Source organism: Prinia subflava, chromosome 8, assembly GCF_021018805.1.
Source record: "Prinia subflava isolate CZ2003 ecotype Zambia chromosome 8, Cam_Psub_1.2, whole genome shotgun sequence".
NCBI classification, from domain to species: Eukaryota; Metazoa; Chordata; class Aves; order Passeriformes; family Cisticolidae; genus Prinia; species Prinia subflava.
The window spans coordinates 16,853,916-16,878,067 of record NC_086254.1 but is presented as its reverse complement, the minus strand read 5'-3'; the positions used below and the strand labels follow the sequence as shown (position 1 = coordinate 16,878,067).

General features: G+C 55.7%; 1 protein-coding gene across 7 annotated transcripts in view; it reads left to right on the top strand.

Annotated features, from left to right (window-relative positions):
- The first annotated feature begins 5,050 nt into the window (after positions 1-5,050).
- Positions 5,051-24,152, top strand: part of PTPRS (protein tyrosine phosphatase receptor type S) — a 142,044-nt gene continuing 122,942 nt past the window's right edge. For 6 of the 7 annotated variants that reach the window (XM_063403602.1, XM_063403603.1, XM_063403601.1 and 3 more), the window contains exon 1: positions 5,051-5,241. The gene's annotated coding sequence lies outside the window, so the exon portion shown is untranslated. Of the gene's footprint in view, positions 5,242-8,297; positions 8,379-24,152 lie in introns of all 7 variants that reach the window. The other variant, XM_063403598.1, reaches the window with a different exon arrangement.

Sequence of the window (24,152 nt, the reverse complement as noted above, 5' to 3'; positions counted from 1 at the left end):
AGCAGCCTGGTCTGGTGGGACGTGTCCCTGCCTAAGGCAGGGGGCTGGAACGACAGGATCCTTAGGGTCACTTCCAACACCAACCATTCCGTGATTCCAGAACCCTGAGTGCAGGGGAGGAGGAATGGGGCCACTGGAGCTCAGCAGGACCTTGGGGGGCAGTGGGGAAGGGACTTAGAGCTGATTTGGCTCAGCCCTGCAGGGATCCTTCTGTGCTGAGCTGGGGAAAGTGAGTGTGGCTTGGGAACAAGCCCAGGGGAAGCAAGAAGGTGAGGATAAAGCACCAGGTCCAGCTGGTGCTTGGGAAGTCCCCCTGGGAGGTCCCCCCACCGTGCTGTGGATCCTCATCAGCTCCGGCTCGTGGTGGGGAAAGCCAAACCCCAGCGTGGGTGAGTTTGGACCTTCCATATGGAGTGGGTTCCATCTGCGGTGAGGCTGTTCGCAGCAGCCCACACAGCCTCTCCTTATTTAGCCCAATCCATATTTATCCCACAGTCTCCTCTCCCCACACCAAAACCCATCTCAATCCAGCTACCATGGCAGAGGGTGAACTGCAGCCCCACTGAGCAGCTGGGCTGGAACGTCCCTGCTGGAGGTGAGCGCAGAGGGGAAGCAGCTGGTGGGTTACATCCCCAACAGAGCAATTCCTGCGTCTAACGAGTTACTGCCAGCACCGGGCATGAGGATGCTCCTGCCTTCATCCACAGCACCCACGTTTCCACCCCGCCAGGCTGGAAACCAAAGAGCTGTTTTAGGCTCCAAAGCTCAAAAGATTCATCAGGATTTTATAGCTTTTGCTCTGCAGTTATGAAACAGTGACCACAAGCCAAATACCTCTGTCCTTTACCTTCCTGCAACACCAATGACTTTGGTGCAATAGAGAGCAAACCTCAGCCTGTCATTTTTCACTGCACAGACAGAACTCAGCCCATAATGTTCTTGATAAAGCAAAGTACCAATGACACAGCTGAAAAACATCAGCGGAGCAAAGAGCGGAGAAAACTTCCCTGGGCTTCCATATGGCATGGCTCCATCCTGGATCACGTTGTTATTATATTTCATCCAGCTTTAGCCGCTTTCTGTGTTATCTGACGCGGGGAAAATGTTGATGGGAGGACTCCGGTGCAGACACTTGGATTTCTCTCCCACCGGTGCCTGCCACATTTGTATTCTCCCCAGGACTGAGCCGTTTTCAAAATGTTTTGTTAAGTTAATTTGTATCCGCAGCCACTTGTGAATTTTTCAGATTATTTGATCTGTAACTGAACTAACATGAAGAGTAACTATTGTTCTGCAGGAGCAGACGGTGCCGGAGCGTGTCTTCCGTGTTTGACACGTGCCTGTCTTCTGACCCCCAGTGAAGTCCCCCGGCAGCGGCAGCGCTGCTGGAAACCAGCCCGGGGATGGCACCGTGTCCCTGCCCCGCCGCAGCCTGAGCTGAGCCCTGCAGACCCCGGCACCACCACCCCAAACCCCTCACTGGGAGGCATTTACCTCCATTGCAAATGATGCCAGGTGGGTAATTGTGCCTCAGACATGTTCCTGCAGCCCTTCGTGTGCCTCATAGACACAAGGGGTTTGGGCAGTGCTCAGAAGGGCAGGTTTGCTGGAGCCAAGGCCAGGCTGGACAGGGCTTGGCACAGCCTGGGGCAGCGGAAGGTGTCCCTCATTCCTCACTGGTTTTCTGTGGGAAACAATGTGCTAAGGACCTGGGGGCAAGGCGAGAGCACAAAGCCTGAGCAAAAGCTCCTGATGGTGAGCTCAGCTTTACCCTTCCTGCTGCTCCTCCAGCCTCGCTGTCTTGGTACGGCTGCTGCGTGGGAGCCAGGATCCAGTGGGATGACAGCAACGGAGGATTTCTCCATAACTTCCATCAGGAGATGAGTTTCTGCCTCACACAGACCCCAGGCTCAGAAAGGAATGTGCCTTTGGAAGTGGTTTCTCAGCTGCTGCTGAGACCTTCTCCCAGAGGTTATGGATAAAGCAGATTCTGGAAGTCGGGGCTTGTTCTGACCTTCCAAAATCTCTGGTGAGACGAAAGGAGGTGGGAATTGAACGTGTCTGAGCCCATCTGGCACCCGCAGGAGCGGTGGCAGCAGTCCCAGCCTGGGCTGGGGGTCAGGGCGCAGGATCCGGGTTTATGGATCGGCACCTGCCCGCTGAGCCGGGAGCGCGCCGGGATCGATCGTGCCCTGCGCAGGGCTGGGCTGCTGTTCTGGCAGCGTTATTTAAGCACTGAATTCAAACGCCAGCAAGGGGAGATCAATAGCTTTTTTCACAACCCACCAGTGACCGTGTCTGGGCACAGCAGCTGCAGCTCAGACCCGCTCTTCACACAGCTTTTACAGGGATTAAAACCCAGCGGAAACAAAAAAGGGTTGGAATAGAAGTTGGGAGTAAAGCTGGCTCCAGCACAAACCCCAGGTGTCAAGGTCAAGCCCGAACCATTTATTCCTTTAGGTGAGGGGAAAGGTGTGTTGGATTTCCAGGATAACAGTGTTGAAATGTATTACTACACTGGGCAAGGCTCACAAAATGTCTCTGCAAGGCCTGGATCACACCTGGGGTAAGACATGGACGGGCTTGGAGCAACCTGAGACAGTGGAAGGTGTCCCTGCCCACAGCAGGGCTGGGACAGGATGATGTTCAAGGTTCCTCCAACCCAAACCATTCCATGATTCCATGGCTATTTCACACTGCAGGAGCACTGCAGAAGCTTCTCTGCACCAACCGCTGCTGGGCTTGTGAGAAGATGTCATCCTCTTTAGCAGATTGATAAAAAAACCCACACCAGGCAGGATTTGGGGCACATCTCCACAGGCTCCACGTGCACCTGAAAACTCACCCATTAGTCATGAGGCCAGGCAGGAATTGCGCATCCCTGCAGTCATTCACGGCTTTATGGCAAGTCATGAGATATTTGGTATTTTCCTTCGAGCAAACAAAAGCAGATGATTAAGGAAGAGGCGCAGCTTGCTCGCTTTCAGGAAGAAGACAGCTTGCAAAATGCAACTCTCAGAGCTTCAATAAAACTCCAGAAAGCAAATAAACAGCCTGGCTGAGAGGAGAGCGCTCCCGGTTTCCTGAGTTTTAAGCCAAAATTGGGATTTTGGGGGGAAGGATGGGGATTACCTCCTGCAAAACTGGCACCAGTGAAATGTCAGGAGAGCGTGGATACTGAAATGCCAGGACAAATGTGTGTCACAGCCCCAGCCTGACTTTTCAGGCTATATAGACACCAGAAACTTCAAACCTTTGAGTGGAAAACCATCTCCAAATGGGAAACCAAAAAGAAAGCAACGAATTTCATCTTTCTTCTAATTTTATTTTACTTTTTTTTGTTATTATTTTCATTTCCAAAGCCTTTTTTTTGCCTAAGGCAACATGTTTATACAAATTGCCTCACTCTCACGAGAAAATATTAAAAAAATAGAGCTATTTGCAGATGGAAAAATATTCTGTCAGAAATTTCCTGGCCACCTCTCCATTTCATGCCAACGCTCTGAAGGGCTATAAATGACTGTGGAGCAGCAAATTTGGCTACTGAGACTTTGAACCATGGTGTAGCAGCTCTCTACGCACAGGATTTAAAACCCCCCACTTATTTTACACTTTTCTACACAACTATCTCTCCACTATAAAATATAGATGGAAACATCGATTGCTCTAGTGATCAAACATCTCCCCCTTCAAAAATACAGCCCATCCAGAAATGCAAGCATCCAAATTAAGAATGAGTTGGAGAGTTGAATTGCAAATTAATCAATTCCTTTCTCCAAAAAATAATAAAAAAATAAATATCCAGTCAAGCAAGACCAGAATGGGCTGGTTAATAATTGATATTTACATTTCTCCCGTGTCTGATCAAAGGATTTGATTGCATGACAAATGAGGAAATTACTGTAAAATATTATACATCCATTAAGAACACAGATGCAGCAGATAGGACGTGGAGCCCTGGTGGTGCAGCGTGAGCACCGGGAAGGGCCGGGGAGGGTGGGAAAGAGGATATTTTCCAGATGTGGGGGAGAATCAGAGGTTGATCCCTGCTCTGTAGGAGAACAGGACCCTCCCAGGAGGTAGAGGATGAGGCTGGACCCCACAGCAGCTGGTGGGCACCTCGTAGCTGCTCCTGGGGGTCCCTCTGGGGGGTCCTATGGGTCCCTTGGGGCTGCTATGGACCTCTGTGAGATTCTATGGACTTCTGTGGATCTCCAGGGCTGCAATCCTTGGAAAAGGGCTTTTCTCACAGAGGAAAATTGTTTTAAAAAGTCCAGGTGGAGGTTCTTGGCCCTGCCTCACGCCCTCCAGCCTCTGCCCGCAGCGTTTTCCTGGTGTCCCTGGGAAAGCAGAGCAGCTCCCGTGCCCGCGGTTCCTTTCCAAGGCAGCGATTTCTCGGCTTCTGGCTCTTGTGCAGAAAAACGAGCGAAACCCCGATCGAAGCCGCGCCCCGAGCCCGTGCAGGACTCGCAGCCCTGGGGAACGTTCCCGTGTCTCTGCTGGGTTTCCCGGGAGCAGTCGAAGCTCGGCTGGCGCTGGGTCAGCCTGAGGAGGCTCCCGGGGGTCCCGGGAAGCTTTGGAGCAGCAGCCGGGGGAGCGGGGCTTTGCCCCCGCAGCCAGAGCTCCTCCTGCTCCACCAGCAGCGTGGCCCCGGCAGGCTCCGGAGATCCGGAGAAGGAAAACGAGCGGAAAATCATTCCCCCACTCATTGCTGCGAATATATTAAACACGGGAAAGATGAGAATTACACATTAAATATGTATAATATGAAATATTAAGTAGGGGAGACAGGGTGAAGATGAAGGATTTACTGAGCGCTGGGATACGTTAAATGCAGGGGACGGGGGGATCTGTGAAATGCGGTGACCCCACCAAGCCCCCCGGGAGGGGCGGGAGCGACCCCCGGGCCCCGCGGCCCTCGCGCCGCCGCTCCCACGTGCGCGGGGCCTTTAAGGCGCGGCCACGCCCCGGCGGCCCGCGGTGACGTCACGGCCCCCGCGCCCCCCGGCCGCGCGGGGAGTGGCCGGGGTGTCCCGCCCCGCGGTGACGTCACGCGGCGGCGGCCCGGGGAATGACATCACCTGTGCGAGTGGCCGGCGGCGGGAGCGCGCCGCAGTGTCCCCGGCGCGGCCCCAGCGCAGCCCCGGGCGGAGGCGCACGGACAGCGGGGCGGCGGGCGGGCAGCGCGGCCCCTCGCAGCCCCTCCGCCGGCAGCATGGCAGCGGGCGGCCGCGCCGGCAGGTACCGGCGGCGCGTTATAGCGGGGCCGGGGCGCGGGGCCGCCGTGCCCGCACCGGGGTGGCCGGTGCCGCGGGGCTGGGGGCGCGCTGCGCCGGGGAGGGGTCGCGTTACGGCGGGATAGAGAGAGCGGCGGGGCAGCGGCGCCGGGCGGGAGAGGGGCGCGGGGGTGAGGGATGGCGTTATAGCGGGGAGCGCCGGGAGGGGCTGGGCGGGCGGGGGGCTCGCTGCGGGGGATGCGGCCGGCGGCGATGGGGGGGTCGCGGGTGGGTGGCACCGGAGAATGGGGGGCGTGTTATGGGGGGACGGATGGGAGGGGTGTGGGGGGAAGGGGCCGCGCTGTAGCGGGGGTGCGGGGAGGGGGCGCGCCGGACCGCGGGCACGTGCGGCGGGGGGATGCGCCGGGGCGGCGGCCCCGGGACCGGGCGGGGGCACCGGGGTGCGCTGGAGCCCGGGAGGCGCAGCCTGACCGGGGGATCCTGGGGCAGAGCCCGCTCCACGCCCCGCTGCCGGTCTCGGGGTGCGCCTCGCTCCGTCCCCCGCCGCGCCGGGATGTGTCCGCGCCCGGCTCCATCCCACGCCCCGCTGCCGGTGCCTTCCCCCCCGCTTTAGGACCCCCGGCTCCCCGCCGTGCTCCTTTCTCGCTGCCGCCGCGCCCCCGCCCCGTCCCTCCGGCGCCTCCCGAGCGCGGTCCCAGCGGGGTGCGGGGTGCGGCCCCCGGCATCACCCCGGGCTCGGAGCATCACCGAGGGACCGCCTGTGCCGGGTGCTGCTCGGTGGCATCGTCCGTGGCTTCTCCACCTCCCTGCTCCGGGCGCGTTGGGATGCTCCGGTGGTGGAGCCGGTGCCGCTCCCGGAGCAGCATCGCCGGGATGCGGAGGAGCCATGGGAGCGTTCCCCTGTGCGATACCGCATCCCGGGGACACGGCTGTGTCCCCGCGGGATACTGCCTGCTCCCCCCCCCAGACACGGGGGTGCCTTGTCCTCCCACCACCCCTGAGCCCTCAGCAGGTGGGTTTTGCCCCACTGTCATCGGCTGTGGGGCGGCTCAGTGACAGTAGTGAGGAAGGGACGTGGATCACCCCAAAACCACCCAGATCCCCATGTTGGGGGCGACCTCTCCCCTGTGCTGGGGAAGCTACACCAAACCTCCCCCTTCTGAAAGGGAAATCGGGCTCCGGGGCTGGGGACAGCCCCGGAGTCACAGAGGGACAACCCTGGGGCGACAGCAGGTGGTGTTTTCCATCTGCCCTCGGGGATTTCAGCTGAAATCTCAAGCCCTGCGATCATCCTGCAGCAGGCAAGAGCTGGCCCCAGAGCCTCCGTGTCAGTGAGCCAAAATTTGTCACAGTGAGGGTGAACCCCCCCACCCCTTCAATAAGAGTAATGATTAATAATGTTTGTGCTTCCCCAGGAGGATCCTGTTCCAGTCCCTGCTGGGCAGGCAAATGGTGCAAATGTGGGATAAGGGGAGCAGTGTGGGTGTAGAGGTGACACCCGTGGGAGCGCTGTTGGGATCTGCAGGATGGAGTCTGGATTCCCTGGGGGCAGGGGACATCGCTGCTCTTGGGGAGTTCACCCTCTCCACGTCTCGTGGGGCTTTTCTCCCACAGAGGCACTCCCTGCAGGTGGGAGGAAAAAGCAGTTTTGGCTGGGGGGTTTCAGCCCTTGATCCGAGCGGGAGTGAGGGGAGTGTGCCCGGAGCGTCGCCCGTTCCCTCCCCAGCAAACCCCTCTGAGATTTGCAGGGATGTTCCCCAGGGCACTCCTGCTCCTGCCTGTGGCTCCCAGCTGATCGCAGCTTGGCTTGGCCAGGACAGAATGCTGGGGATTTCTATCTTTTTTCCCTATAAATCGTGTTCTGGGGGTTGTGTATCTGCGCGTGGCTAGGGGGGCTGTTTGTGTAGGTCTGGCTGTGGGGGATCGGGCTGCTCGTCCCTGTGAGAGCTCCCAGGGAGGGAAATGGGGTTGGACCTGGGTGCTGGGCACGAAGGCTGTTGGGTTCAGCTGAAGGGGGGGCCCTGCTGCCCTCCCCAGGGGAAGATAGCCCCCCTCTGCACACCCAACAGTGGGGAAGCTGTTAATTGTTCCCTGCCAGATTGACTTATAAATTAACAGGTTTGCTGGCACTCTCCTCCTCCTTCCTGTGCGTGGTAAAAGCCCATATTTCAAATGGGAAAAAGTCATAAATACTTTGAGTAATGTGAGAGGAGCTTCCAGCTGAAGCTGTGCCACCAAGGGGTGTGGGGGGAGAGGGGTCCCCTGCAGCAGAGCCGTTCATACTCTTTGGTGTGAGGTGATGGGCAGGAGGACCTCGGGTCCTTTTGTTCTTGTCTTTTGGCATTGGCCTCACTGGCAGGACAGGTTGGGCTCTTTGTGCCCCCCATGTCACTGTCCCCCTGTTCCCTGGTGCTCACTGGGTTGATAAGTGTAGGTTTGGTAGACAAAGCCTCTTCCTGGGGCGTCCCTTTTGTCTCAATCCCAGGGGAGCAGGTTTGCTCTGCCTTTTTCTGGATGCTACGGAGTAACCAGTGTGACATCTTCCCTAGGCAGCAGAGGAAAATCATGTCTTTGCTCTCTCTCCAGGGGTGAGGATTCCTGTTAGACCCTGAATTCTGCTGCTGCCTTGGGTGGGAATGAGGGTGGAGAGACAGCTGAGATCCAGCCAGGGGGATGTCCAAGGAGATGATGTGGCCGCACACAGGGAAACTGAGGCAGGAGGACGGTGCTGTTTGTGGTTCCTCAGAGCACAGGAACAGCTCCGAGGGGCTCGGGCCCTACTGAGAGACCCCAGAGCTGACTTGGAGGTGGGAGACCCCACCCAAGGCTGCTCGGGGGATCCCTCCCGGGGTGGGTCCCCAGGCTGGCGCGGGGGCTCTCCCTGGAGCAGAGTTACTCCGGGTAGTAAACGCCTGGTGAGCTGTTTGTGCTCCCCACGTGGCGCCGGGGCCGCGTGGGCGCCGAGCTCCGTGGTGGATGGAGCTGTGGCCTGCGCTGCACATGGCTCTGCTTTGAACTCGCTCTGTTCCCAACTGAAACAGTTTTTCTTTTGCATTGCAGAGATAAAATTGCGAGTGTAGGAATCGGAGATAAAGCGAAGCCAGATCTAGCCCCAGTCAGTGTGGGCAGTGCGAGCGGATGGTAAGGAGAGAGGTTACTCAGTTGCATTAAAAAGATGCTGCTAAGTAGTTTAATCCACAGTTGCTGAACTTTGAGCTTTAAATTCTTCTTATATGAGTTGATAAGAACATGCATATTATTCATAACTCTCTCCTCAAAAAAAGGAAAATCTGCAAATGACTTCTGTTAAATATCATTGCTTCAACAGCGTGAAAAATGTGCCTGACTTGTACTTCAAATAATCCCTTCCCTTGGCCCTGCTCCCTCCATCCGTGAAGCTCTTTGCTTCCTGCAGAGGGTGGTGGGAATGGGGTCAGGAGCTGGGGGCTTTGCTCTGGCCTGGTGTCTCTGGGCAGAACCCCCAGGACATAGATTTTATTTATTTTATATCTGCAAATGGAAGGAGCCAGCCGGGCTGGGCAGCTTCTGGCTATGTCAGTATTGCTTTTTAAAAATTGCGGTCGATTTTAAACCTGTGAGCCCTGAAGTAGCAGTGCTTGGACCAGCTTCCTTTCTGCAAAGTTTATTACACAATAAGCTGGAACAATCTACAGGCTCTGTTTGTTAGACCTTTTTACTCTTGTCCTCTCTTTCTGATTATTTTCTTTATAACTTGACCAATTTTTTTTTCCTTGACATCAGCCTAGGAAACTGGAAATTGTCTTTTATTTTCCCCCATCTTTCAGCTCATAAACCCTCTAGAGTTCTGTGTCTGATCCAACATAATTCTTTTGGACTTTATTTTTTTTTCTAGCTTGGGTATCATTGTCTTGCCCTGGTAATTCATTGAGTTTGGCATTCCCATTGCAAGGGCTGCCCGTGCTGTTGGATTATTTGCTCATCCAACAAGCCCATGCCAAGCTGCGTGTCCTGCACACAGAGGGCCCCGTCCCCCTGCACCCTCCAAAAAAAGAGGAATTTTCAGGGCCACGTTGCCTTCTTGACATCACTCCATACGGAGCTGGTTGGGAGGTGTGAGTTTCTTTGAACTTTATTTATTATTTCTTTTCTAATCTGTGAAGCCTCTTGGCTCCTGGCCTCCCCGCAGCTCCCGAGGGCTCCCACGCACGTGTGGGAACAGCCCAGGGAGGAGGCAGAGGTGCTGCCCTGCAGAGGAAGGGGATGGGGAGGGGGATGTGCATCCCCCTGGGATGCCCAGGGGTGAGGAGGAAGCAGGTGCAGGGTGGAGGAGCGTGGCATGTGGGTGTGGAAAGCTTTGGGAATGGGCTGGGCACAGCTCCTGGCACAGCAGGAGGGGTTTGGGAGCCCTGCTGTGTGGGCATGGCCAGCCCTGAGGGAGATGGGATTTTAGCATTCCTGTTTTCCGTGCATTACTATCACTCAGGCTGATGCAGTGTGAGTGTTGTTGTACAACCAGGATCCATCAGAACCTCCATGCTCTAGTTCCCTGGCAACATTTGCACAAAATAAGAGCTGCTCTAGATTAGACAGCAGATATTAGTTTGTCTAAACAGGTTTAAAAACCTATCAAATTAAACTGGGCCAGGCAACTCGTACAATGTGTACACCTAAATTGGTTTAACATTTGCATAAATCAGATTAAATCGGGGCTGTGGGATGGTTTAGGTTGGGAAGCCTGTGGCTGTGTGTGCCCAGCTTTTGGAGTTCTCCACTCCTGCTGCTGTGCCAGGGTTGTTTTTGCACAGCAGCAGCTGAATCCCTTGTTTTCAGCCCATTTCAGAGGTGAGTGCTCTGTCAGTGCTGGTTTACACCAGACCAGGGGGCTGCAGTTTGAGGGAGGACATGGTGCATGTGGCTTCTCAAAGTGCAGAGATCCCATCCTGGATAAATAGCTGCCTTGTCAGGAGTTCAGTGCTTTGTCTCTTTGTGGTGCTGGAGTTGAATCTCACCATCTTTCCCTCTGATCTGTTGTTTAATTGTTTTCTTCGTGGTGTCCCTGTATCCAAATCAGCATTGTGAGTAATTCCATGGCTGATTTCAGTCTGAAAGCGTTTTTCTTTGGAAGTCTTGATTGTGCTTCCCTCCATTTGTGCTTCCCTCCATTTTACTGTTGTGACCCAGCAGCAAGGGAGAGACCTTCTGCTTCCGTGCTGCGACACGTGTGTGCGTGCAGCAGAACCTGCAGGAATTCAGGATTTTGGTAGCTTTTAAGCTAATCGTCAGCTCTGACATCATCAAGCATTTGTTCTGGTTCCTGTGAATCACAGATGGGTGCTGCTGCTCCGGGCTTGCTGTGCTCAAGGTTTCCCTCCTGCTGCCTCTCTCCTTTGTTTCCCGAGGTGCTGCTGCTCGCTGGCAGCAGCTCCAGCTCTGTCCCTGCGCTGGCTGTAGAGGGTGGCTGCAGGCTGAGCAGCAGTTCCCCCTCAGCAGAGAGGCTCCCGTGTCCTGCTGGGGGCAAGGGGTGAACAAGATCATCTTTAAGGTCTGTTCTAACCCAAACCATCCCACAGTTCTGTGAAGGGATTTCTCAGGGCGCTGCGGTTTCTACCAACAACTTGTTGTTCCTTGGGATTGCTCCCATCCCCTCCAGGCTGGTGCACCCAGGACAGGGCCTGAGCTCTGCAGCCAGGCACTGACAGGACCCTGGGAGCAGGCACGGTGCTGTCTCCTGCCTGACCTGAACATCCTGCAAAGGGCAGGGGGTGCTCTGGAGACCCAGAAGCACTGGGGCAGCATTGATGCAGAGGAGCATTGATGTAGCCAGTGCAGAGCAGCTGATGATCCAGCTGGTGTTTCTGTCCCCTGGCCCTGCCGTAGGGTGGCCAGCAGTGGACCTGTGGCATTTTGTGCTGGGCCATCACGTGCCACAGCACAGACCCTCCCAGCCGCGTCCTTCCCTCCAAGTCGCCATTTTATTTTTCTTAAACGTTTATGTATAACCGTACACTAACCTATAAAAATTAGTTTAGGATGGCTGCCAAGAAAATCTCTGCGGTGCCTTGTGGGTAACTCCCTGTGAATTACCATAAAAGCTGTAGTGTGAGGCTGCGGTGGCAGTTGTGAGGACGCCAGTCATCACGCTCTGTATTTAAAATTCAGATGAATGTGTAATGCCTCTGTGGCTGGATTGCAGCGGCTTGGAGTATTCCCGGTGTCCCTGCCCTGCACGCTCTGCACCCGCTCTGGTTTTTAATGTCCTCTTACGTTCTTCCAGTGTTTTGCTTGATTGTAAAATGCAACAGGTTGCAAACCGTGGGCAAGCCCTGCTGGGAGGGAGAGTGGTTTCTGATGGCTTCCTCCCTGGAGGGACCAACCTCCTGCTTCCACTGAGCCAGTGGCAATACTCACTTAAGGAAAAGCCCCTCTGTAACCCTTCCCCTGCACCTCCTGCCCGAGCAGTGTCCCGGGCCCTGGTGCTGGGTGTGCTCAGAGTGGAGCAGGGGCTGTCCCCACCTGCTCGGGGATCTCTCACTCCGTGTTGAAGGATGTAGTTCCCTTGCCACCGAGCCAGCTGCATGTTGCAGTTTATCCGTGTGCCCTTGGAAATCCAAAGTTCTCCTCTTTTTCTGTCACTGCTGCTTTTCCTCTGGAGCACTGAGCCAAGGTGACTGTGGGGCTCCAAGCAGAGCCTCAGCCCCGGAGCTGCTCTGCTCCCTGTGGGGCTTGGCAGGAGGTGGTGCTGATCTGCTGGGCATGATGGATCATTTCATTTAAATTCTGCTGAAATATAATATTCATCTTGGTGTCACTGTCCCACCTTTATTATAGTTCACTGATAAACATCTGTAATCTGAGAGCAATCCGCACCCTGCCAGACACAGCCTGGGAATAATGAACACGTTTCTGGAGCCAGGAAAAGGTGTCTCAGGGATGTGTCCCTGCTCTCCCAGCCCTGGCTGATAAATAAAGCAAGAAGCAAATCTGTTTTCCCCAGGTGTATTTACATGTGGCTGTGGCTTCAGGGCTCTAAAATGGTGGCAGCTGGATGTAACCTGGTGTCCCTGTTAATATCCAGCAGGGGCTTCTGAACACAGCCTCTGTCCTGCCTCCAGCTGAGGGTTCAGGGCACCACCCCAGTGAATCCCCCCGTGCTAGGCAGCCTTTTTCACCCTGTGGTAAATCCCTGCCCCTCTCCCAGCTGGGTTTCAGCAGGAGGGGGTGCAGCTCTCCCAGGGTGCTGGGCAGTGTGGCCCTGTGTGTGGCGAGGCACAGGCCACGGGTGGTTTTACCTTCTCCCTGCTGGTCTGGAGCAAGCACAGGAGCTGGCAGGACCAAGTGCAATCCCAGCTCAGTGTGATCCTGGGGGACAGGCTCGTTTGGGGCTCCAGCACAGCCTGTGTGTCCCCGCAGTGCTGGCAGCCAGGGAGCAGCCATCAGGTTGCTGCTCATCTTCCTCTCCTAACTGGTTTTATCCCAAAGGCTGCTGTTCCACTGGCTCTGACTCTGGGAGCTCGGGGTCACCTCCCTGCCTGGCACAGCCAGGTGGGTCAGCGTGTCCCAGCCCGGCCACCCACTGCAAAGCAAAGGTGATGTGACATCTGCTGTGCCCAGGACGGATGTTTTTTGTCAGTGCAGCAGTGGGAGGTGACAGCTGCTGGTCACACGTGCCACTGGGACTGCTCCGCTTCTGCAGGGAGAGCTGCTGGCTAATCATCCTCTGGGGAACCAGCTCCTGACCATCTCCAGGGTTCTGACCTTCAGAATCCAAGTGTTGTGAATCCCCAGGAGCTTCGTACAGACCTCACCTCTTGGACTGCTCTCCTGGAAAGGGCTTTCCACTGCCTCTGCTTGTGCCTCCGCTTCCTCCTCTGCATTTGACCCAGAACAAGCTGAATTTTCTGCTGGTTTGGGATTTCCTGCCACCTCTGTTCCTTTCTGGCATCTGGGTCCTGAGACTTGCAGCCTTTTTCTGTCCTCTTGGAAAACTTGCCTGGAAGAGGAAAATCCCTGGATTTGGAGTCCCCTAGCACCATCCATCTGGAATTGACAGCTGCTCCACCGGGCAACCCTGGATCTGCTTTGGGATGTGCTCAGAGCCCTGAGGAGAGCAGCCAAGCACAATCCTTGCTAGCTCCTTCATGGAAGGACTTGTTGCACCATGCTGATGAGAAGATTTCTTTTTCCCAGGAGCCCAAAACCCAACTTGCCCTCCCAAGGGCTGAGGCTGAACCAGCAGTCAAGCTCTGAGCAGAGCTGGGTGCAGGGCAGGAGCCACCCTCTCCACGTGTCCCATTTCCTCGGGGAGCGATGAGGACGAAGCTGCAGCCATCACCTTCGTGTCTCAGCACCTTCATTTCAGCAGGCTGACCTGTCTGGTGCCGTGAGGTGGGAGCACCACTGGTGTTTCTGGCCCCTGGGGCTGCTTGTGGACTACATTCCCCAAAGGCTCTGCTGAACCTGTAAGGGGATTCGGGTGAGGCTGTCTGGATTTTGGGAAGGACCACAGACCTGCTGTGCTCTCAGCATCTGCTCCCGAGCAGTGGAGGGCAGCTTCCATGCTTTATCCAGTCCTTCTCTGGAGAGCAGCTTGAGGATCCCCGGGCTGAGCAGCTGCCCCAGAGGTGTGAGAGCAGGAGCATCCCTTTTCTTCCCGCCCGGCGGAGGTGACACGGGGGATGGCACCCATCCGGCAGCGCCGAGATGTGCTGCTCTAAAAATAGCTGTGAGGTTGCTTTGAAAAGAGGAGAAGAAGGGAGGTGGGAGGAACTGAAGTGTTTCTTAGAAGTAAGAGAGAAAGGTGAATGAAATCCTGAACGGCCCTCACAGCTAAGGCTTGTCATCCCCGCTGCCGCGGGGAGCGCGCCGAGGGGCGCGGGAGCTCGGGTGGGAGCCCACATGGGGGCCTTGGGCTTCTGGTGTGCCAAGGAGATGGATTTTGGGCTGGCTGAGGAGTAATGAGGAATGGGTGAAGAGAAGATGTGCAGTTTTCATGTTGGAGGTGCATTTTCAGCTGGCAGGGTCCTCCTGGTCCCTGTGTGACTCACCTGGGTCATTGTCCCCAGTGTCCTACCTCGTCCTGTGCCTTAGTGACAGAGCTGTCCCCTCTTGTGATGGGTGGGTGACGTGGCTGTGTCTCTGCTCTGCATCTGGGAGGGCTGGGGGCAGGACTGGTGAAGGGGGGGACAGGCAGGTTCTGTCTGTGCTGTCTTTGGTGAGCTCCCTGTGCCCGGGCATGGATGAAGGGCACAGGAAGGGAAGCCTGGGGAGAAGCTCCTGCCTTTCCTGCCGAGCTCTTTGCAGAGGGACACGGGGCTGTCCCTGAGGGGTCTGTGCCCCAGAGCCACTGTCCCCAGAGCTGGGCTGGCTCATGGAGCTCGTAGGCTTGGATTTCTCTCTTCACCCCGCAGAGCCAGGCTGGAATTAGGCTGTGTTGTCGTGTAACTGGATCTCCCATCCCAGTGCTTTGTTCTTGACTTACCCTTGACGTTTTCCAATGTCTCTGAGCGAGCTGTATCCCTTCTCCATGTCCCTGTTTTCATCCTCCATTCTGCCTCCTGCAGACAGAGGCTCTCGAGGGCAGCCTGGCAGTGTCGTGGGCAGTGTGCCCCCGAGAGCCTTGTTCTCCTCTGGGCCCTCTGAACCTTCTCATGAGGAGCGTTTACGGGTGGCTCAATTGCAAGTTTTTCTAGGAAGTATCAGAGGAGCTTGTGGTTCTCACATCAGGGCCCTAGAACACTCTGCAGAGAGCTTTAATCTTAAAATAAAATCAAAGCAAGGCTTTCAACTTGGATTTTGCTTTGGAAGTCACTTTATTTTAAAGCCATTTTTTTTCTGAGTAGTTCTTTAGGAGTGAAAAAGCCCCATATCATGAAATCTTGCCTATGTAAATAATTATTGGGCTTGGGCTTTTTGAAGTCACAAGAAGGCTGTGCTGCCCAGTGCCCTCTGCCAAGGCAGTGCTGAGAGTGCTGGCATCCCTTGAAATCCTGTCTGTCCATCCCATTCCATCTGTATGTGCACAGCCTCTGGATGTGGATAATGGGAGTGCAGGGCAGAGGAACCTTCTGGGCTGCCTGCAGTCACAGAATCTGAAAATATCCCGAGTTGAAAGGGACCCGCAGGGGTCACAGGGCCTTTGGAAGAGTGAGCTTTGGCACAGGGGGCAGGAGCCTGGAAAACCCACACTGGTGCCAGGCAGTGCCCCAATGGGGAAGGCCTGGGGGCTCCTGGGGAAGCTGTGGGACAGGTGGGATGGGATGGGATGGGATGGGATGGGGGCAGGCTGGAGCAGACGGGCGCGTGGGGCACGCTGCTGGGAAGGAGGCGGTGGCAGGATGGGAACAGCCCGTGCTGGAGGGGACACGTGGCCCTGCTCAGCTCGGTGCCAGCTGCTTCTGTGCCACAGCCATCCCCTCCCAGGAGGAGCCCTGTGCTGTGGGAGTGGGAGCTCCCCACTCTCAGGAGAGCCCAGGCTCCCTCTTGTCCCTGTTCCTCAGAATGTCCCCTGTGGATGTTGTGGCAGTGGGCAGCTGCTGCTGAGCCAGCCTTGACCCCAGCCCTGCCTGCCATTCCCTGCTCCTGGCTCAGCCCCCTGGCTCTGCTCCCCTTGGACTCTGTTCTCCTGTATGTCCAAGAGACAAACTGGAGCAGCGTCCTTGCTCTGCATCATCTTGGGCAGAGAAGCCAGAGCCTTTCCCAGTGCTGGCACCAGGAACTGTGCAGGAGCGTGGCAGTCAGTGTGGGAAGCAGATTTTGCTCTCCCACCTGGTACCTGCTGTGCTCTGGGATGGGCCTTCAGCATTTTGGGACAGTGGCAGCTCTGGTGAGCCTGAGGCTTTGGCCAGTGATGTCCCCTAAGCTGGGCGGGATGGGAGGTGCTGCAGCTGGCTGGAGTTGACCCCCGTGCTGGGGCTGTGTGTGAACAGAGGTCAGAATCAAGGAGGCTGCTGGGCTCCTTGTCCCCAGCAATCTCAGTGGCCCTTCTGCCCTGTTCCCCTTCCCTTCAAACTGAGCAGGGGTGACTCCTGGAGAGCTTCTCCTGACCTTTCCAGCTCTGTGCCCTCAGCTGCCACCAAGTGACATGGTGACATTTCAAGTCTTGAATGTCTGAGCAATTTTATGAAAAAAAAAAAAGCCAGCAGAAATGAAATGCTTTGGCTTTTTGTCTCTGACAAATTGGATTTGTTAACCTGGAGCTTCATCTGTCAGCTGGCAGGGCCCCTCTGCAGCTGGCAGCTGATGGGATGGTGGGAAGAGGAGTGAAAGTGTGTCTGGGACACGAGGAAGAGGGAGGGGTGTTACCTGCAGTGTAATATTTGCTGCATTTGCAGCAGTGCATTTCTGGAGGCCCTTTTGGAAGCGATGGGGCAAGGTCAGTCATGGAGGCCTGTGATGGTTTGGGCTGGGAGGGACCTTAAGGTTCATCCAGTGCCATCCCTGCCATGGCAGGGACACCTTCCACTGTCCCAGGCTGCTCCAAGCCCTGTCCAGCCTGGCCTTGGGCACTGCCAGGGATCCAGGGGCAGCCACGGCTGCTCTGGGCACCTGTGCCAGGGCCTGCCCACCCTCCCAGGCAGGAATTCCTTCCCAATATCCCATCCAGCCCTGCTCTCTGGCGCTGGGAAGCCATTCCTCCTTAACCTCCAAAGTCCCTCCCCAGCTCTCCTGCAGCCCTTTTAGGTCCTGGAAGGTTCTCTAAGGTCTCCTTCTCCCTGCAGAGCCCACAGCCCGGGTGTGTCTGGGCAGGGCAGTGCTGGCAGAGCTGTGGGGCTGGGCAGGGTCCCGGCGTGTCTGCACAGAGCTGGGCCCTTCCTGGAGGGGCAGGAGCCAGCCTGTGCCACTGCCCTGCAGGGCTGGCAGTGCCCAGCTCGGGGACAGGTGAGTATCCTGTTATTTATGGTGTGTCGTTCATGGCTGTGGAGGCAGGTACAGGGTTCACCCCAGGCCCCTTCTGCCATCCCCAGTGTGCGTGCAGGATCCCTTCTGCTGTCAGGCTCTGCTGGAGAGCTCTGTTCAGATTCAATCCAGTTTAACTCTGCTCTGGGGTTGGGCATGAGGAGTCCTGGGTGCCTGGAAAATGGCACTGTTTCTTCCCTCCCCTTTTCCTTTTCTCTAAAGAAAGAAAACAAAGAAGGCTCTCCGTGAAGGAGCGTGCGTGGGGAGAGCCAGCTCCCTGTGGAGAGCAGCTCCCTGCCCAGGGGCTGCCAGCATCCACTGCCTGGGGGCTCTGGGGACCTGCACGAGCCCAGCAACGCTGGCAGCTCCAGAGCTGCTGTTCCCACCCTGTCCCTGTGTCCCCTCTGTGGCTGCTGCAGCTCCTCCCGTGCTCCGAGCCCGGCCCTTCCCCGGCAGTGGTTTTTCCTCAGCAGATCCATTACTGCCCACGTGCTCCTCGTGGCAGCTTCCAGCCTGCGCTGGGGTTTTGCAGGTCTCGCTTGGCTGCTCAGCAGGCTCCAGTGTGGGATGGCTGCAGGCTCTGGAAGACTCTCCAGTGCTGCTCATATGGAAAACACTCTCAGTAACCACAAAGAATGGAGATGGCGCTTAAGAAAACACAAATAAAGGTCATCAGTGGGGCCTTACGGGATGGAGACAGCGGAGCTGCCTCGCGTGATGTGTGCTGGAGCTGTGCCAGGAGGAGCCCCTTCCTGCAGGGTTGTGCAGAGCTGGGCAGGCCGTGTCCCGTCCTCTGGGTGTCCTTGGGCTGGGCTCTCTGCTCCCCCTGACACGTGCAGCCCCCAGGAGATCAGCACCAAAACAGCCCCAGCAGCCCCAGTGGCTTTTCCTCGGGAGAGCTGCTGCGGTTTTTGGTTGCACTGTGGGCATCGGTGGCCGCTTGGAGCAGCCCCAGGGGAAGGCACAGAGCGAGTGCTGGATCCTCCCTGAGCACCCACGGCACTGGGACAGGAGAGCAGCTTCAGCTCCGAGAGGGACGTGGGCACCTGAGTTGGCCCCAGCGTGTTCCAGCCTCAGAGGGATGCACAGAAGAGTCCCGGGCTGTGTTTGAGGCTGAGGCACCCCAAACCTCCCTGTGCTTCAAGCAGACCGAAGCTCGGGCACGGCGGGCAGTGAATCCACCAGGAACATGGCTCCAGGAGAAACCCAGTGGACTGAAACAATCCCTTTATTCAGTTTTCCCATGTCTGAAGGGTGAGTGGAAGACTTGGGCTCAGCTTTTTCCCCATGCAGAGGATGAGGTGGAAACCTTGTGTCCGGGTGCTGGTGCCATGGATGTGTGTGGCATCTCCTCCCAGCTCTATCGCCTCGATGTGAGGATTTGGTGCATCCTGCTGCTTAAAAATAAACAATGAGTTATTTTGGGCCAGGGAGGCAAACAAATCAATGGCCCACTGGATTTCCTCAGTCATCCTTGATGCTGCAGGGGGGAAAAATTAATTAAGTACCTGCCAACCCCAGGAGTGACTTGTTAAAGCCAGTGATAATGATGGGCACGTTGAGTTCCTGCCTGTGGTGGGTTCCCTCCTGATCCTGCACGTCCACCCATCTCTAAAACATCACTGTTCCTGTCAGTGCCGTGGTGGGAAAGGAGACTCTGATCTGCTGAGCCCCTCTAGAATTGAGAGGAGCAACACAGGGCTCTCCAGCCTCTCTGGGGACTCGTTTGTACTCTGAAAATTGGGTCCTTTTAGGTGTTTTGGGATACATGAGGAATTATTACATGGATTATCCACAGAGTTGCTGTCCTGCGGTTCTCTGAGGAAGCTGATGTAGTGGAAGGTGCCCCTGCCCACAGCAGGGAGTGGAACTGGCTGATCTGAAAGGCCAGTCCAGCCCAAGCCAGGACTATAACCTGGTTCATGCTGGGTGCCAGCAATGGATCCTGTCTCATCCTTGGGCTGTGGGTGGATCTCAGGGTGTGAGGCCGGATTATTCCAAGAGAGCCTCTGGGCTGTGCTGGAGCCTCCAGCTGCCCCCATCCCACCAGGCAGGGCCCTCACCACCAGCACTTGATACCGTCCTGTGGCAGCCGCTGGAGCGGCCCAGCCCTTCTCTGGCACAGAAAGGACAAATTAAATAAACATGCTTGATTGCTTAAACATTTGTTTTTTAAATTAGCAGCAGCTTTTTTATATTAAAGTCTGTGGATATGCTGCTGGGGAACACTTTAGCAAGTTGTTTTTTTCTTCCTGGTGCTACTTTTCCAGAGTGGTTCGTGATTTAGAAACCAAATGCAAAATGAAGGCCAAGTTTGAGGTTTAATCCTGTAGAAGATGTTGATGGGAAGAAACTGCACTGCTTGGACCTGTGGGGCCCTGCTTGGATGCATGATGGGACAGGCAGCAGCATTTGTAAATTGTGCTGTGCGAGTGCTGGAGAGAAGTGTCTGAATTAAATAATCACAGAATGATTTGGGTTGGTTGGAAAGGACCTTAAAGTTATTATTTTTCCAACCCCCAACAGCATCCACTAGACCAGGTTGCTCCAAGCCCCATCCAACCTGGCCTTGGGCACTTAGGAATGGCACAAGGTGCTTCATGATTGTCCCCAGCTTCTCCTAGAAGGTTTCAGTTGTCCATAAATTGTCCAACTGTTGAAATCTGCAAGAAGGTGTTTGGAGATGCTGTGTGTGGGTCTGTAATTGTCTGTGCTGACAGGGAGTGGATTTGCAGCCCTTGCACTGTGCTCTTGGTGGGTTGGACTTGGGCACCAGCTGGGCTTGGCATCTTGGGGCAGCCCCCTGGGCTGGCGTTGCTCATTTCCCCTTTGCACAGACTCTGGGGCACATCTTTAATTTTTTAATTAGTGCATGATCCCCGTGAGCACAGCTCCAGCTCAGCTGAGTGTCCATGCATGGATGGAGGATTGCCTCAACCCAAGCCCTGGTGCTGCACCCTCCCAAAAGGCAACGAGCAGTGGGTTTTATTGTTGTTTTGTTTTTACATATTAAAGGTTTAATAAATGGAATTAAATACTGTGAAACTTAAGGTAATTAAATGTGGAAGCAGAAGGAAAAGAATTGTAAAGCATCCTCTCCAGGAAACTAATAGGCTCCATGCCTCCTTATCTTAATGATTTTCATAATTTAGCTGAATGCAGAGATAATGGATCTGATGAACCTTTCTGGAGCTGATTTGAGATTTAATGGGCGTCTTGCTGGGGTGGGGGCAGGTGCAATCAATGCGCTTGAGGAGGGAGAGAAGAGCAAGAGAATACAGAGGCAAACGAGTTTTCCATCCACGCTGAGTGCTCCCTCCTTCCCACCTGGAATTAACCTGGGAAATCATTTTCCAGGGCCCCGTGGTTGCCCTGGCCCCACGCTGCCAGTGGGTTTTGCCTTCCTGCACAACCTCTGACCCTCCCCGGCCGAGGGAGCCGCAAAGCCGGGATCATCTCTGTTAATCTGGTCTCATTGAGGCGGGATCAGTGAAACCACCTCGCAGATTCACTGTATTATGGAGCAGATTGAGGGACTTAGAGAGCAAATTTAATAAATATCATTTCGATATTACTTGGCGGTAAAAAATTCAAAATCCTCTGAGCGGCTGATGCTGAGGCGCCCTGGGAAGGTGCCTGATAGGGACGAGGGGTGTGTGGAGCTGGGGCAGAGGGATGGGGACATCCCTGGGTGTTGACACGGCGTGGTGGGGACAGGAGGAGAGAACGTCCCTGTCCCTGGGGGCTGGGTCACAGCGGCACATCCAGAAGGAAGCAGGGCTGAGTGTGCCTGGGGAAGGTGGGAATGGGAACGTTTGGTTTGGCTCTCCCAGGTGTGGCTGTGAGAGTCTCCTGCTGCCTCCCTGGCTCTCGTGGCAGGGAGCAGAGTGCTGCAGCAGCTTTAGGCTGTTGGTGCTGCAGCTGGGCCTGGACCTGAACAGCTTTGCTGTGTCAGTGCAGGGAGGCTGTGGGGAGGCAGAGCCAGCCCAGCTCCTGTCTGCAGGTGGGGTCTTCTGCCCATCCCTGGGGAGAGCAGTGTGGCCAAGCAAAATCCTGCCAGTGGGACCTGGGGCAAAGCTCTGCAGGGCAAGGAGGGAAAGCCATTGCAATGGCAGATCCCACACGTTCTCCAGGGCTGGCTGTGGTGAGTGAGGTTTGGGCCATGGCAGGGTGAGGGGGTGGGCACTGCTGCCCACTGTCAGTCCCGGGAAGGTCCCTGGGTGGAGCAGGGCAGGGCAGCGTGCCCGTCCCGTGCTGAGCACCAGAGCCGACACAGCCCCAGGGGCTGCTCCGTCTTTGTCCCCAGCAGGACCCCCTGCCTGCTGCAAAAACACTTGGGTTAGGAGAAATGTGTGACCTCTTGCTAACCCTCTTCCCTTTCCCCTCTCGCTCTGCAAGATGTTTAAAAAGAAGGGGGGAAAAAAAGGAAAAAAAAAAAAAAACCACACTGGGACCAGTCCAAGGAGGGTGAAAGCCGGGGACCATATCATTAAAATGCTAAAAATGAGCGTGCTGAAAACAGACACAATTGGGTATTTAAAGCTCTGAATGAAAAGAGTGTGTGTGAGCGGCTTGTGGAGAGCCGGTCTCCCAGAGCCCCTGGAAAATATGTGGTCAAGCCCGCACCATTAACTTTTTGTTTCTGGTTTGTAAAGTAGCTGTGAAATCCTGGGGGGGACAGGGACCCCACGTCCCTGCCAGGCCTGCGGGGTGCCCGTGCTCTGCTGGAGGGGCAGCTGTGCCAATGCCACGGGCTGTGCTGGGCAGTGGTTTGTGCACAACAAGCCTTTGGCGGTCCTGCAGTGATTTTTATCTCAGAATGTGGTAAAAAATTCCTCCCATCACATGGACTCGTGTGTGCACTGCATCACCAGGGACCCTTCTGCCTCTCCTGCTGGGGTTTGCAGCAGCCAGTCCTTCGTGCCCCTGAGGAGTGAGTGGGGTGTGTGGGGAGCAGGAGGTGTGACCCCGAGCAGCCGCTGCTCCTCCAGGCCAGCCACAAATTGACTCCTGGATGAATCACTGCTAACTCACTTTGGGGCTGGTGTATCATTTGTTTGCAGCTTAGAATCATGGAATTTTTGAGGTTGGAAAAGCCCTCTCAGATCATCTGTTACCCTGGCACTGCCAAGGCCACCACTAACCCGTGTCCCCAAGTGCCACATCCACACGGCTTTTAAATCCTTCCAGGGACGGGGACTCCACCCCTGCCCTGGGCAGCTGTGCCAGTGCCTGAACACCCTTTAGATGAAACAACCTGAGCCTCCCCTGGCCCAGCCTGAGGCTGTTCCCTCTTGTCCTGCTGTTCCCTGGAGCAGAGCCCGAGCCCCCCCGGCTGTCCCCTCCTGTCAGGAGCTGTGCAGAGCCACGAGGTCCCTCCTGAGCCTCCTTTTCTCCAGGATGAGCCCCTTTCCCAGCTCCCCCAGCTGCTCCTGGTGCTCCAGCCCCTTCCCCAGCTCCTTTCCTTTCTCTGGACATGCTCCAGCACCTTCATGTCCTTAATCCTGGACTTCTTAAACCTGCGCATCTTGGGCTGCTCGTGGCCACCAGCTCTGGTGCCGAGGGCTGTGCCAAGAGGTGTAAGGTCCTCCAACATTTTGTGGTGCCTTTTTACACGGAAATGTGGATCTTTGCAGCCCCACTCCGGCGTGTTTCCTGCATCCCAGCTCACGCCTGTGCGGAGGCAGTGGCCTGTGTGCCCTGTGGGGTTATTTCTGTGCACGGACACGGGTTTCCCTTGGAGCGTACGCAGAGGGATCCGCGGCGGTGCAAAATGCCCTAAAATGTCTCCCAGGGCAAGTTTTAACTGCCAGGCTCGGCTGGGCTCCAGCAGGCAGGAACAGATGAATCAGACACTTAATGGTAAAATCGAATCCCTCAAAGTATAAAAAACAACCCAGTTCCAGCGAGCTCCTCTCTGCCGACCCCAGAGCCCCAGCCAGGCAGGAACGAGAAGGGATTTCAAACCAAACTGGGATTTTTGGGGGGCCCCCCCCACCGTCTCTCCTGGCTGCCAGCCTCTCTGAAGGGAAGTTTCACCCCGCCTCCCGCGGTCTCGGATGTCAGGTTGGCAAGAAAAATCCCATCTGTTTTCAATCTGGATCCTCACTTCCATCCACCCAGCCTCTCTCCTCCCCGCGCTCCCCCGCTCCCAGCCCCCAGAGCTGGCGTGTGCGCCAGGCAGGCCTCGGTGACGCTTTTTTTTTTTCTCCTCGTTTTTATTTTTTCTTCTAAAAATGTATGTGGCCTCTTTTGCCCCCCGCAGCCCCCCTTCTCCCAGGCACATGCTCCAGCGCAGCCCTCTCCACGCTGGGGCCTGCCAAGAACCTCTCTGTGCTCAGCCCCGCTACGGCCGCTGGCTCGGAGAATTCCCAAATGACCGAGGATTTTCAACCCGGAGCCTTCAAAAAAAAAAACCACCCAGAAAAATATCTCTCTGTGTGGAAAAGGGAAAAAAAAAAAAAAAAACCCAGGCAAAATTGAGAGGGGAGCAGAGGGAAGAAGGAATTTTGTTGTTGTGCTTTTTCTTTATTTTTCTGTTTGGTTCCAACTTTTTGGTATGATTTGGAAAAGCGCAAGTACAGAGTGTTTTGTTCCTGCCTGGCGATAACAGAGCTGCTCTGAAATCCCATATAGAGTCAATGCAAAGGCGTATACGTTGCAATCATGATATCCTAATCTCCCTCTGAAGAAACCCTTTTGTTGCACACCCCCTCTTGCCGCTCCCTTTCTGTCCTCTCACACTGCATTTATATCTTATTTAAACTCTTAAGTCCTTAGGCTAGGAATTACCTTCTCGCTTTACAGATGGCTGCAAGAGCTCAGCACGGCTGTGCAGCTCCATGAAAAATAAATGAAGAAGGTTGTGGCTTTTGTTGATGGTTTTACTTCCTTTTTTTTTTTTCCCCCCTGTGTTTTTAGAGGGGAGAGTTTATCTCATCACAGATGAGTGGTGCCGGGCTCTGTATGGCCAGAAGTATTGCCATGAATCTCGAGGCGAGGGTTCTGTGCCGTGCCTCAGTTTCCCCGCTGGGCACG